This window comes from Dendrobates tinctorius, unplaced genomic scaffold (genome assembly GCF_039654945.1).
Source record: "Dendrobates tinctorius isolate UK_male_01 unplaced genomic scaffold, ASM3965494v1 ptg000116l, whole genome shotgun sequence".
NCBI classification, from domain to species: Eukaryota; Metazoa; Chordata; class Amphibia; order Anura; family Dendrobatidae; genus Dendrobates; species Dendrobates tinctorius.
Window position 1 is genome coordinate 6,343,587 of NW_027361784.1, and position 15,037 is coordinate 6,358,623.

The 15,037-nt window shown below is 49.0% G+C and overlaps 1 long non-coding RNA gene across 1 annotated transcript in view; it reads left to right on the forward strand.

The window, feature by feature from the left end:
- Positions 1 to 304: 304 nt before the first annotated feature.
- The window catches only part of LOC141101377 (uncharacterized), a 50,367-nt gene continuing 35,634 nt past the window's right edge, over positions 305 to 15,037 (forward strand). Inside the window, exon 1 of the long non-coding RNA XR_012234955.1 lies at positions 305 to 390. This is a non-coding gene — a long non-coding RNA (uncharacterized lncRNA). The remainder of the gene's footprint in view (positions 391 to 15,037) is intronic.

A 15,037-nucleotide genomic window follows, 5' to 3' on the forward strand; every position in this document is an offset into this window, starting at 1 on the left:
CTCCCCCTGGTCACATGGAGTGCCGACTGCCTATGTCAGCATCGGGGGCGTGGCATCATGGCTACATGCGCCGACTGATGTACCCAGTGTTCATATGCTACAGTATGCTCCTTCACCTTTCATCTAAGGTAATTAATTATACATCTGTGCAGCTGTACAGGACTGCATGTTGATTGCAGCCTAGGACGACACCCTAAGGCAAACACATACCGGCTGAGCTTTGTCTCAGCTGTTCCATATCGTCCTATCCATATTTGCTATATAAGACACCCGTGTTATCATCAAGCCACGCCTCCTGATGAAGCTGCTTTTGGTGAAACGTATGTTGAGGCTGCTGAGTGGGACTCCAGTAGGGGCACCAACCTTCACCTGCTAACACCATGACTTCAGGTATACCTTTTCTAAAAGGGTTTTTTTTTTAATTATAGCATAGGTTACCACTTATTAAATGAGAGTAGGCTAATTGTTTCACATAAAATTTTTGTGGAAACTAGAGTTGAGCGAAACGGGTCGAAAAAATTCAAAAGTCGCCGACTTTTGCCAAAGTCAGGTTTCATTTAAACGAAACCCGACCTTAGCGTGAGGTCGGCCATGAGGTCGGCGACTTTAGCGCCAAAGTCACGTTTCAAAAGATGCTTTAGTGCCCTTTTTCAGCCAATCAGGAAGAACGGACACTGTGGGCAATGTGATGACATAGGCAGCGGACACCACCATCTTGGAGAAGTGCATGCAAGTGATTGGCTTGCTTTGTGTGGCGTCACAGGGGGTATAAAAGGGCGGGGACGCCGACCGCCATGTTATTCATGCTGATCTCAGAATAGGGAGAGCTGCTGATTCTGTAGGGAGAGCGTTAGGAAGGCAAAAAAAAAAAAAAATGCTTCTGCTGCTAGCGCTTTTCACTGTAGTTAGTGTGCAGTGAAAGGTGAAGATTTTTGCTTTTGTGCAGCAGCGCTGGTGGTGATTAGCCTGCCTTTTAAGGCTAGCTGCATTGCTGTGTGCACACTGGTGTTCAAACTGCTTTTTTAAAAGCAATCCAAATTGTATTGTTTTGTCCTGGTGAGGTAGTGAGCGTTCATTTTTTCACACACCGTACAGCGGTGTACGCTCCTCACACAGTACCGTGTAACGGCTGTTATCACGGCCAAATTGAAGCTATCTATGTGTGCGACTCTGTAAGGAAAAGTCGAGGAGTTTTTCCATTCTTACAGACCTACACCTTATAGTTTTGTCTGTTTTAAAAACAGTTTAGTATATTTGCTGTTTGATTACATTCAAAACTAGAGAGAGACAGCGTGTGTCAGTCTGTATACAAAAACACGGAGCTTGACAATTTTACATACACCGTACAGTGGTGAACGTGCACGCTCCTCTCTCAGTACCGTGTAACGGCTGTTATCATGGCCAAACTGAAGCTATCTACATGTGTGACTCTGTAAGGAAAAGCCAAGGAGTTTGTCCATTCTTACAGACCTACACTCTGGGGAGATTCCAATTTTGCCCAATTCTATATACACCTTGTAGTTTGTCATACACTAGGCAATTTCTGCCGGTCACATTGCGGTGTTATAGACACAGGGCCTGACAGAATCCAACTGTGTCCTGAAGTGTAGAGAGATTCCAATTCTCCACATTCTATCCACCTTTCTTACAGCATCCAGAATCTGCCTGTCACATTGCGGTGTAAAATAAACAGGGCCTGACAGAATCCAACTGTGTCCTGAAGGCTACAGAGATTCCAATTCTCCACAGTCCTCTATCCACCTTTATTACACCATCCAGAATCTGCCTGTCACATTGCGGTGTAAAATAAACAGGGCCTGACAGAATTCAACTGTGTCCTAAAGTCTACTGAGATTCCAATTCTCCCCACTACTATATACACCTTGTACCTTGTTTTACAGTACTTTATAGTTGGTGGTTTTTTGGGTACATTTTCCCCAAAAATGAGGAAGTGTGGTGGAAGAGTCCGTGGAAGTGGGCGGGGGTTGGCAGCTGGTAATGATGGTGTTGGTGGTGGATCTGCTGGTAGTGGCAAAAGCAAAATAGCACCTAATGCAGGAGGTGTTGAGCCTGCATCATCGTCTGGCTCCACAAGGCCCGGAAGGCTCCCTTTTCTGAGAGTAGGTAAACCGCTTTTAAAACCGGAGCTTCAAGAACAAGTTTTGGCTTATATTGCTGACTCAGCCTCCAGCTCTATCGCCTCCTCTTCTGAAGATTTAAAAAATAAAAGCACTGAGTCATCTTTGGAGGCTCATGTTCATGAACCACACCTTCCCTTGTGTCCTTCACCCCAACCAAAATTGAAGGATGCGGCAGGCCACACTACAGATTACTCCATGCCTGGGTTATCAAGTCAAATCATGAATTACCCAGGCAAAGATGAATCTGACATGGAGTGTACTGATGCACAGCCACTGATAGATGATTCTGCTAGTACATTCACTCAGAGCACTACATTGTCCTCGCAGTGTACTGAGCCAGAATCTGACCCAGATGAAACTCAGGTGCCCCTTCCCGCGTACTATACCACCATACACGGTGACACAGAGGAAGGTGCACATGACATTGAAGAGGAGGTGATGGATGACCCAGATTGGCATCCAGTGGGGGTAGAGGGTGCTGCTGCCAATAGCTCAGAAGAGGAGGAGGAGCATCCACAGCAGGCATCAACATCACAATAGCTGTTATCTGGCAGGCACGGAGCAGTCCAAAAACAGGTTACAAAAACCAAAAGAGTTGCAGGACAGCTTGGCCAGACGGTAAAAATAGCACAGCGTGCAAGGCCTCAAAATGTCTTCCATAGTAGGAAGAGTGCAATGTGGCACTTTTTTGAACAAAATCCTAATGATCAGGCAAAGGTAATCTGTAAGAAGTGCGCAAAGACCTTTAGCCGAGGGAAAAATCTGAGAAATATGAATACCAGTTGCATGCTAAGACATTTAACCACCATGCACTTGCAAGCGTGGACGGACTACCAAAAGTCACGTACAACATGTGCTACTACTCCCAAAGAAGGTAGTCAGCAACGCTACATTGTTTACCCCACTGTAAGTCCACCGGTTAGCACACCACCAGCAGCAAATGTTGAGGTGTCGTCGCAAGTCCAAAGCAGTCAGGGAATCACAATGTTATTGCTACGAAAGACTGAATCTAGGCCATCAGAAAGAACACCAACTCCATCACCATCATCAACCCTCTCTCAGTCCGCCATGTCCACCGCTAGTTCCACCATATGCAGCTCTCAAGTCCAGCTCATCCTACCAGAGACTATGAGTAGGACAAGGAAGTACTCATCCTCTCATCCGCGTACACTGGGTTTGAGCGCCCACATTGCCAAACTAATCTCGATAGAGATGATGCCCTATCGGTTGGTTGAAAGCGCAGCTTTCCGCGAACTCATGGCCTACGCAGTACCATGCTACGACCTACCCAGTTGCCACTTCTTTTCTCGCAAAGCCATCCCAGCCCTCCACTTTCATGTGAAGGATCGCATTGTCCATGCACTCAAGCAATCAGTGAGTGGAAAGGTGCATCTCACAACTGATGCATGGTCCAGTAGGCATGGCCAGGGCCGTTACGTGTCCATCACTGCGCACTGGGTTAATGTGGTGGATGCAGGGTCCACAGGGGACAGCTGTGATGGCACAGTGCTGCCTAGCACGTGGTATAGGAAACAGTTGGCTGTAGGCGTTCGACCCTCCTCCTCCTCCAGAAGCGAAAGCTCGTCCACAGAGCGCAGTCGCACGAGCACTGCATCCGCAGCTGACAGTGGTGCAGACGATGTGTCCCACTATCGATCAGCTAGTGGAAAGCGTCAGCAGGCTGTGTTGCAGATGATGTGTTTGGGTGACAGACACACGGCGGAGGTACTGGCCGACTACTTTCAGCGACAAACTGAGTCATGGCTGGGCAGTCTACATCTTGAGGCAGGCAAGGTAGTTAGCGATAACGGCCGGAATTTTGTGGCAGCCATAGCCCTTTCAAAACTCAGACACATACCTTGCTTGGCTCACACCTTGAACCTGTTGGTGCAGTGCTTCCTCAATAATTATCCGGAGTTAACAGGCCTGCTCCATAAGGTTCGAAGACTGTACTCGCACATCCGCTGGTCGCCGGTACACTCCAGTCATATGCAGAAGCTGCAGCGATTGCTCCACCTTCCCAAGCACCGCCTAATTATCGACGTTGCAGCAAGGTGGAACTCCACCCTGCACATGGTTGAGCGGCTGTGTGAACAGAGGCAGGCCGTAATGCATTTGTGGGAGGATACACGGGCAGGCACTTTGAGGGCAGACATGGAGTTGACAAGTGTGCAGTGGTCAAAGCTGAAAGACCTCTGTAAAGTCCTTCAATGTTTTGAGGAATGCACATGGCTGGTAAGTGCAGACGACGCCATCATAAAAATGAGCATCCCACTTATGCGTCTGCTCATGCAAACTTTGACGCACATCAAGGAGCAGGCGTCTGCAGCCAAGGATGATGAGGAAGAGGAGGAGGGAAGCCTTGATGACAGTCAGCCATTGTCTGTTCAGGGAACTGTCGTGGACGAAGAAGAGGAGGATGATGATGGGGATGATTATTTAGGGGAGGAGGATGCTTCTCATGGGGCAAGAGAAAATGTTGGTGTGTCAAGGTCTGGTACTGGGTTTGTGCATGACTGGAGGGATGTGGATTTGCCAGAAAGTGCTCCTCCACCCAGCACTCGCAGTGCATCATTGACACCGGGAACATTGACCCACATGTCAGACTATGCCTTGCAGATCCTAAAAAGGGACCCCGCATTGCCAAAATGATGAACGATGATGACTACTGGTTGGCCAGTATCATGGATCCACGCTATAAAGGCAAATTCCAAAACATCATGCCACAGGAGAACCTTGACCTAATATTGGCTAACAAAAAAGCAACTCTGGTAAACCGGTTGGTTGAGGCATTCCCAGCACACAGCAGCGGTGATGGCTGTCACACGAGCAGTAGGGGCCGGGGGCAACTTGGAAGAGGTGTTGGTGGTGCACACATCAGAAGTGGCGTTGGAGACACGGGTTTCATGACCATGTTGTGGACTGATTTTTCAAGTCCCGCTCACACGACTGGTAATACTGCATCGATTGAAAGTGACAGGAGACAGCACTTGTCAACTATGGTTACAAACTACTTTTCCTCCCATATCGATGTTCTCCCTCACAGGTCATTCCCATTTGACTATTGGGCAGCTAAACTGGACACCTGGCCTGAATTGGCATAATATGCCTTACAGGAGCTCGCTTGCCCAGCTGCAAGTGTGCTATCGGAAAGTCTTCAGTGCTGCTGGATCAATCCTGACAGAAAAAAGGACCCGTCTGTCGACCCAAAATGTGGATGATCTAACCTTCATTAAAATGAACCATGCATGGGTTTCCAAGGATTTTGTCACACCTTACCCTGATGACACATAGGTTGACAGAAAAATGGCTTTCTTTGGTCCGCCTCTTCCTGGGACTTGACCAATTTCGCCTTTAGCAGCAGGTGAATGTCCCACATCAACATATGCCATTTTGTAAACCTCCCTAACTGGGCTGCCTCCCCCCCCCCATGGCCGGGGTCACCACCTAGCGCATGCAACCGTGCGAGTGCCGTTGCCCTGGACAGGTGGGTGGGCCGACTCTTGGGCGTGGGCACTGGCACAGGGTCCCTCATAGTGCAATCAAGTGTCTCTGACGGTGGGGGCCGTCAGACACACCGTCGTACCATGAGGGGCCCAGTGCCAGTACCGTCGCTCACGAGTGGGCCCCCCTTGCTTGGGCAGGGCCCCAGCATTTGCAATGTTTACCTCTCCCTGCTCCTCCGCTGTGTAGCCTGGGCTGTCAAATCCTTCACTGGGACTGCCACTACAAATTTGGTGAACTGATAGAAGATGATGGTTAAGACGTAGCTATGCCCTGTCCCGCTGGATGGGATCTAGCTTCTGATGATCAATAGCTTCCATTTCTTATGGACGTCGATTCACAATGAGATGCAGTGGTGGTTTCTCATCAGCTTTCACAGTTTTCCTACCCACAGACGTGTGACATTCCAGCACACATTTTTAAATGTGCCCTCTCATGCCAATCCAAATGAATTGCCTGTGGCTTTTGTCTTTTGCACTCCACAGTTATGTGACATAGCATGATAGGCAGTAAGCACCATGTTTACATCTCTCCCTGTGATCAAAATTATATGGATAAGAGTAATGGCGATGGGATCAACGGTACTGCGATACAGCAACACTTTCTTCACAAAGAAAGGTTTTCGCTGTCTCCACACACTAATTAATTGAGGGTCTACATCGCCTCTGAGAATTGTGACGGAAGTTTATCCCTTGAATAGGAATTCCTAGATTTCTGCAATCACTAGAATTTATGTCAGTAATTGTATGCATCTCATTTCTTATTGCGGAGAGTCTGGACTGTCTTACTGAGACAGAAATATATATGAAGATTTAAAAATACCACCAAAAGTGTATACTGGTGTACGCTTCAAATTTCCTTTTTTCTACTTTTTAGATTGTTGTCTAATCCATACTGAGAACATGGAGATTTTAAATATTTAAACTATGCTATACATACCTGTAATCCGGTGATACATTACCCTTTCTCACTTTTGTCCAATCACGTCTAATCCATACTTGGCCTGAGACCGTCTGAGCCTGCCTCCTGATATATAGACCTATGTTTTTAATGTGTAAACTATGCTACATATATACGTGTTACCCGGTGAAACTGTACCCTTTATCAACTTTCTAGAATCTTGTCGAATCCATACTGGGCCTGAGAACGGCTGCCGAGCTGTTAAGCAAGCTACAGCAACTGTGGTTTGGACACGCCATATTTTGCATTTTTTTTCAAGAATGCCGGTTAGGCCTAATTCAGGAATTGCGGTTGACCTGCACTTACTGGGAAATCATCGTTCGCGGGGAATAATTGGAATCACAGATCCCCATTACTAACGGTGTTCTGCTGGTTATCTGCACCTGTAAGCGACAAAAGCTGGTCCTTTCAGTGTAGCGCGCATGCAGCCCAGGACATGTAACGCCATGATAGACCTTGATAGTGCCAGAGCCTCGCGTATCCCTCTAGTAAGCTTGACGCGTACCGCGGGGGCATGCCGGAGTCTCGTTCGTTAATGGAATAAAGCTGACAAATTGCTAGCACAACTACGAACAGACATACCACACCACACACAATCAACAAAGCTTTCAATATGTGCAACTTTTCTTGAGGTGGCATGATTGTGGTTTCCCGGGTGGAGTCCAATTAAGCCGCAGGCTCCACTCCTGGTGGTGCCCCTTTGGACATTCCTTTAAGGTTCAGCTTTGCAATCATACTGCCCCCGGAAAGCAAACACTTTACCTTCATGGACGCTGTTTGGAGGTTCGTGGGAATAACGCCGCCCGAACGCCAGTTGGCATAATTTATTGGTGGGAAGTCCGACGGTATATGATCGTGTAAGATTTCAGAATTTTTTTTTTTTGGGTTGGTATTTTACATTTTTAGTCCAGCCTTTCTTGACTTCATAAGGGAATGACAAGCCTATATCTGTGTCTCCTCCACCTCCTCCTTTTACTCCGCCACCTCTTTTCTAAATGTAGTTGCCCTTTTCCATATGTAATTTTTGTCTTCTGAGCATTTTCTCTGCTTTGGGACACTTTTTAAGGTGTTTTGTAATTGTTTTCTATGTGTTTGTATGTGTTTGTGTTTGTCTGCCATTGTTTTCAATGGGGTTCGACGAACATTCGACGAACTTGCCTCCTGTGTGACGAACCAAAACACTAGCGTGGTGGCTCAACACTACTCCTGATATATAGACGTACATTGTTAATGTTTAAACTATGCTATATATACCTGCTATCTGATGATACTGTACACTTTGTCTACTTTTTATATTCTTGTCTGATCTATACTGAGCCTGTGAGCGTCTGTGTGACTGATGGAATATATATGGAGATTGACAATTATCCTTTGACTGAAAAGAGCTGTACATTTCTGATACAGTGCCATATATCTGATGGTATTTTGTGCAAAATTTTGAAGTTTGGCGGAAGAGGCCACGGATGTGGGCGCAGGGGGGCCAGCTGGTGATGATGGTGGTGGTGCATCTGCTGGTAGTAGCAAAAGCACAATAGCAGCTAAGGCAGGAGGTGTTGAGCCTGCGTCATAGTCTGACTCCGGAACGCCTGGAATGATACCTTTTCTGGGAGTAGGTTAGCCGCTTTTAAAGGCGGAGCATGAGGAACTGCTTTTGGCTTACATTGCCGAAACAGACTCCATCAAATATGCCCGCCTCTTCTGAAGTTTCAAAAAATGCAAACACTGAGTGGTCAAGTGCTGGCTCCTGGTCAGGAAGAACCCCTTTCCTTGTGTCCTGCACCCCCACCCAAACTGAATGAGGCAGCAGGCCACACTTCACATTAGTCCATGTAGAGCTTTCTATCATACCATGCCTGGGTTATGAAGTCAAATCGTGAATTCCCCAGTCCAAGACGAATCTGACATGGAGTGTGGGTGGCCAGCCAGGGCAGTGGGGTTAATCGGTACCGGGCCGGTGTCTCACAGGGATGTGTCACAGTGGTGGTGACCCGTTCCGTGGCCCTGGGCGTCCATGCAAAGGGGTGAATTACGTTTATAAGTGAATGAGACGTGACGCCACCTCTGGTTTCTGATTAGATTGACCAGCGCTGCAGTGTCGCTTCTGTGGGACAGATGTTGTGGTGCAGCTAAGATGTAGAAGACCTGCACAGGTAGGGCTGTAGTCGCAGGGCAGATGAAAGAGTTGGGAGATGGTGTGCAGTGCAGGATGTAGCTGAGCCGTGCACCAGGCGTAGGAGAAAGATGACAGACACAGTCGTGCAGTTCCTTTACCTGTACTTGGTAGGTGCTGTCCAGGACCCAGAGTACAGATGGAGAAGGAGTTGGTCAGTCTGGAAGCCAATTTGGATTTTTGTCTCTGCAGATAGGTAGTGTGGCCTCCGTTCTAGCGCTTATCTGAGGTACTCGCAGTGCTGAGTTCAATGAAGTTCCCCCTGTTGACTCTCTTTTGGAACTTTCTCGTACGGCTGGCAGCCGTAGCCTTTTCCTTCTGGCTCACACACGTCGATGCTGGGGCCTCTGAGCCTCAGTTGGGTACAGAGCATTTACAGCTGCTACTTCCTCCGGATTCTACTGCAGTAATGTCAGTGTCCCTACAAGCTAGGAGACCGGAATCCGGACCATGCGCTCTGCTCATCCTCCAGCTCCCCTTCTCATGTCCACACACTTCCCCTTCCCTGCACAGAATGGCCTAACTTACCTCCTCCCAACCACAGAGAGCAGCTCCTCAGGAGTCATGTTCAGAGGTCTCCCTGCTGGCGTGGAGTGGGAAATGTGTTGTGTGTTGGTTTAACTGCTAGAGAGATCCTTCGTTGCTCCCAAGCATGACATCACACTCCCTAGGAGGAAGGTAATGCCACTGTGGCGACCGTACTCCTGGGGACGCCACAAGTGCACTGATGCCCAGCCACTGCTAGATGATTCTTCTGGTACATTGACCCAGACCACTACATTCCCCTCACACTCTACACAGCCAGAATCTGACCCAGAGGATACTCAGGTTCCCCTTCCCACATACTATACCACCTGACACGGTGAAAAAGAGGAAGGTGCAGATAAAAGTGCAGGTTCCTTGACCTGGTGGGGGGGCATACTCATGGGCGACAGCCCTGGCACAGGGCCCCTCATAGTACACAAAAGTGTCTCTGCCGGTGGGAGGGGGAGGGACCCGCCGTCAGACACACCGCCGTACTATTAGAGGGGCCCTGTCCCACTGCCGTCGCCAACGAGTGGGCCCCCCTGCTTGCTCAGGATCACAGCACTTGCAAAGTTGAAATACTTACCTCTCCCTGCTCCACCGCCATGACGACTTCCGCGTTTCCTGACAGTCATATTCTGATCAGAGAGCGCAATGACATCACGTCTGTACGCCCTCTGCCTAAACAGCCAAGTGCAGTAAGATGGAAGATGGGGATGACGAGGAGTCCAGACTAGTACAGGGATTCCATAGCGAGGAGACTTATTTAATTGTTTTCAATGTTGGGACAGCAATTTTTGGGGAGCACTATTCTCTGGAGAATGATATATGGGGCCCACCATACACTGGAGCATTCCAAAGGTGGACATCAGACACTGGAGCAGCATTTACAGGGCACATTATACACTAGAGCATTAGAAATGGGGCCCTTTATGTATGGAGCATTATTTGGGCCCATAAAACAGTGGAGCTTCATCCATGGGGACCAACATATACTGTAGCATTATGTGGAGCTCATCATATACCTTTTCAAACATTATATGGGACCAATGATTCTGTATGGAGAAATATATGGGCCTTATTACTCTGTATAGCGCGCTATGCGGTGGCCATAATACTGTATGCAGTAATATACTGTCCGTTTTTGGAGCTATGAAAAATGGATATCAGTCATGAGATGTAAAAAGTGAAGTATTTTTCATTGTACTATGCCGCTATTTCTCTGCGGTATCGGAGCATCATGAGTTGTGGTATGTGTTAAAGGGGCACGCTTTGGCCCAGGGCACATGAAAACCTGGAGCCAGCCCTACCCCCCCCACAAATTTAGCCAAATAACCCCCATTTTTCAGTGCGTAACTAGTAGTATGAAGTAAATTAAGGTTGAAAAGCTTCAGTAATCAGAATTGATGTTTTTGGCATTCAAAAGGGCACTGTAGGTGTTTCCTGTCCTCCACTCCCTGCCGACTTTGCTTCCCCATTGACTTGCATTGGGTTTCGTGTGTCAGTCGGCCTTCAACTTTTCACGATAATCAGCCGATTTCGTTCGACCCTACTTTTGAGTTAGTCGGGTTTCATGAAACCCGACTCGACCAGAAAAAAGGCAGTCGCTCATATCTAGTGGTAACCATATTACCATTTAACCTTACTATCTATCTGATATGCTGTATTTTTCTGGCATCCTAAAAAAAAGTTTTGGGATAGCATTGGTGTCTGGGGGATTTTATCTGGTTGTTTTATTATATGGAATTGTGTATTAGCAAACCAGTCATATTGCACTGTCTTTCTATTGAACCCCAGTAGGTTCATGCTCCTATTTTGTAGTCCCAGTTGTTTCTGTTAGGTTGTCTCATATTATATATCAGCCCTCACAATTATTGTAATGATCTATTATTAAATATACTGTAAGCATTTTTCTAATAAATTTTGTACTATTGATTAACTTCCTTTTATGGTGACCTTATTTCTATGTAGTTAATTTACTCTTTAGATTAAGTGTTCACATCTTGGTTGTTTGATTAAAGGTACTGTCACACTAAGCGATATCGCTATAACTTGTGATGTTATTGCGATATTGCAAGCGATATCGCTGTGTCTGATACTTACTTAAGACCTCTCCCCCGCTGGTTATCGCTGATCTCGCGAGAACGTCCTGGACTGTTTCTCGTCAGCTTCCTGCGGCGCTTCCTGTGGAGAGACGAGCGACGAGCGTGGAGCCGGGCGGGAGGACGCAGGATCGCCTAGTGTGACAGGTAAGTAGCGACCCCCGTCCCCTGCGATGTCGCTGGTGAGATCTGCCTGTGTGGCAGCTCACTGGCGACCACTTAGCGATGTTCCAGCGATCCCGACCGCGTCATATCGCTGGTCGGGATCGCTGGTACATCGCTAAGTGTGACAGTACATTAACACTCCTGTAGTGTCTTTGAAGCTATAGCTTCAGATTTAGAGGATTAGCTTTGTTGGTGTATTATGCTGGTTCAGAGTCTGCTGAGGCTTCCGGTGGGACCTGCGCAACCGCGCCAGGTCCAGGCAAGATCACAGTCTTTGCCTCACATTCAGCTCCCAGGTCCTCAGGTAACTCCTCCTGGCAGGCGGCGGCAGCAGCGTGGAAGTGGTGACAGGCGCTGCCGATGGCATAGCAGCGGCCGCGGGTTTCACAGGTGCTGCCTGGAGGAGAACTGGTGCAGCAGCGGCGGGTACCGGTGGTGGAGGTACCATTTCTGCAGGCCCCTCCTGCGTGCGCTGCCGATCCAAGGCCTGCAGAGCCTCCTGCTTCAGCCGCAGACTGTGGTTCAGCATGGCGATTTCTTCCTCCAGCTGCTGACGGTCCATCACAGAAACAGGGCCGGAGCCTTCAACTAGTGCGCCGGGGAAGGCAGGCTCCTCTTCCTCGTGCTCTTCAGGCCTCCGTCCTTCTTCAATCATGGCATCCTGGCGTTCTGTCTTCTCTCTGGGCTCCCTTCCTGCCACAGGGCTTTGCTCCTCCTTCCTGGGGCGGTGCCTTCTTCCTCCATACCAAGCCAGTATACGAACCCCTCTGGGGGTGGGCAATGTTGCTGTTGCATAGAAGTTCAGGCAGGGGAGGCCAAGGACAGTTCGTGCTCTTTTCTTAGGACCACCCATGTTGTCACGCCCTTCTTCACCACGCCGGTGGCCATTTTGAGAGTCCATTTTACAGTCTATCATTTTGGTTGTTTTGCACATCCTCAGCAATTTTAAGTCCAATAAATTTTCAGCACACAGGACCTGGTGGTACCGGGCTTCGTCATCCTGTTCGTGATGCCAAAATTGACTCTCCCCCAGAGGCCGTGGGTACTCAGTGCCGGGCCCGTTGATGTCAATGGGAGATGTCACAGTGGCAGTGACCCTGTCCGTGGCCTCAGGCGGTCAATGTAAAAGGGGTAGAGTGATTGGGATAAAGTTGTTGAGATGATTCGTGATGCCACCTGTGGTTTCTGGTCAGTTTGACCAGCGCTGCAGGGTTGCTTCTCTGGGACAGATGGTGTGGTGCAGCAATGATGTTGAAGCTCCCCACAGGTGGCGCTGTAGTCCCTGGGCAGAGTAGATGAGGTTGGCAAGTGGGGAGATGGTGTAAAGAAGTAGATGTAGCAGAGCCAGGTGTAAGGCGCAAGAATAAGTGGAGGACCCAAGGGCATGTAGTTCCAAGGGTTTACTCACAGTCTGGTGCACACAGATGCCCGCTTCGGTGCCGTGTCCTCCTGGTCAGGGGCTCAGCCAACTCCCAGGCAAGGTAAAGTACACATTTCCAGCACTCCTCCAACATGTGCCTTCTCTGAACGTCTCCACACTAGTGCCTAATCTGAAGTACTTGTTGTTGCGTATTAAACTTAAGTTCCTCCTTCTTGATGTTACTTAGAACTCTACTTGTACGGCAGACAGCTGTAGCCTGCTTCGGGGACATCTTGCTATCATGTCCCGGCTCACCCACGTTGCTGTTGTGCCCCCAAGTCTTAGATGGGAATAAAGTGGTGATGACTTCAATTCCTCCGGTGTCTGCTGCATGAACATCAGTATCCATACAACCTCGGGGACGGAACCCCAGCCATGCACTTCAAACTTGAGGAAGGACTCTGCTCTGACCCTAGTCCTTAGTTTAGTACGGAACGTAAGGAGAAGAAGAGAACTATCTTCCTTCTGAAGAATCAGGCTTTCTATGGCTCTTTCCTGTGCCAGCAGCTCCAGGTCACATGAGTCTGCCGCAGCACTTCCTTCACTCCATCCCTCTCAGGGGATCTTCTCTCACAGACTGCCTACTTCCTAACATTCTCCCGCTCTCTTGTGCAGTCTAAGCTCCATCCACCTCCCAGCACTCTTCGTGTTCCAAGCAGGGAGCAACAAAGGTTGCTCTGCTACATTACTGGTGTGCGCGTGGGATGTGAGTGTTGGAGTGTGGTCAGGTGTCTCCACCTTACCTGGATAGTGGGGTACCACACCTCAGGGGGAGGTGCAGTACCACTGTGGTGACTGAACCCTCAGGGGCGCCACAGAGACAGGCATACGTCGTGCTATGCAGACGAAGGGACAGTGTGGAGCCAGGACACAGCAGAGTCAGTGAGTGCGCAGAGCATCTGGCACACGGCCATACAGTGTGCGGTGCTTGCATTGAAAAGCGAGTACCAGGTGCCAGACCATGATCATTATTCCCCCCAGTTGGCAGGTGTGCAGAGGAGCACATACCGTGTTGAGACTTCCACTTCATTACCCATTCCAATTGATGGACTAAAGGCTCAACAGGCGAAACCGCCTGTTGCCGCCAGAAGCTTGTTCGTGTGTTGGCGGGCGACGCCTGAAGACTCCATACCCGCCGTTGCTGGTACTACAACCCTAATCAGATTTCCTGTGGCTGAGGAACATAGGAGTCATCATAAGTTTAATAACCTGACTGTTGTGTTACATTATTGTCATGGTTTACTTGGTTCTTGAAATACTGCGCTGCCCTCTCTGTGTTTGGACCTTGGCTTGTGTGACTACGTTATCTCTGCTTCCCCTTTAACATCCCTGGGACCTCCACACCTTCCTGCAGATGCCCCCCGGAGCCGCAACAACCCCGCGTTGCCTCCCTTTACAGTGGCGCTAGGCTCCGCCCACCTCCTCTGACGCTCTGTCACATGTCCGCAGGTCCTGTCTGCTTTCTCCTGCAAGCAGCTAGCTGCCTCAGCACCGCTAGTACCACTCGCATTCACTGCTTCTGGTGCAACGGGCGAACCCCCGGCACCAGACGTCCAGGTCGGCCTCCTGCGTTGCTGCCGGTGATTTCCCTTCAGGCAGCAGGTCCTGACGTTATAAACGACCGTTCCAGTTTTTTTTTTTTTTTCTCTAAGGGGAAAACAAAAAAAGAGTTATCCTCATGGATCCCATGCATGCATTAGCAGATCAGGTAAAACACCTGACGCAAATGTTCCATAAGCTGAATGTTGAGCAGCGCACGATGGCCTATACCCAGCAGCAGCTGGTAGACACCGTAGAGGGGGCTGTCACCACGGTGACTCTGGGCACTAGTGGTAGGGATGTGTCATTGGTATCTCCTGAATCTCCAGTAAAACTGCCCGACCCCTTCTCAGGGGATAAAGAAGAGTTCAGGGCCTTTAGGGAGGGGTGTAAACTTTTTTTTCTCCCTAAGGCCTCGTTCTTCTGGGGATGAATTCCAGAGGGACGGGGTCATTATTTCCCTACTTCGGGGGGCTCCCCAAGCTTGGGCCTTTTCTCTCTCTCTCCTTCT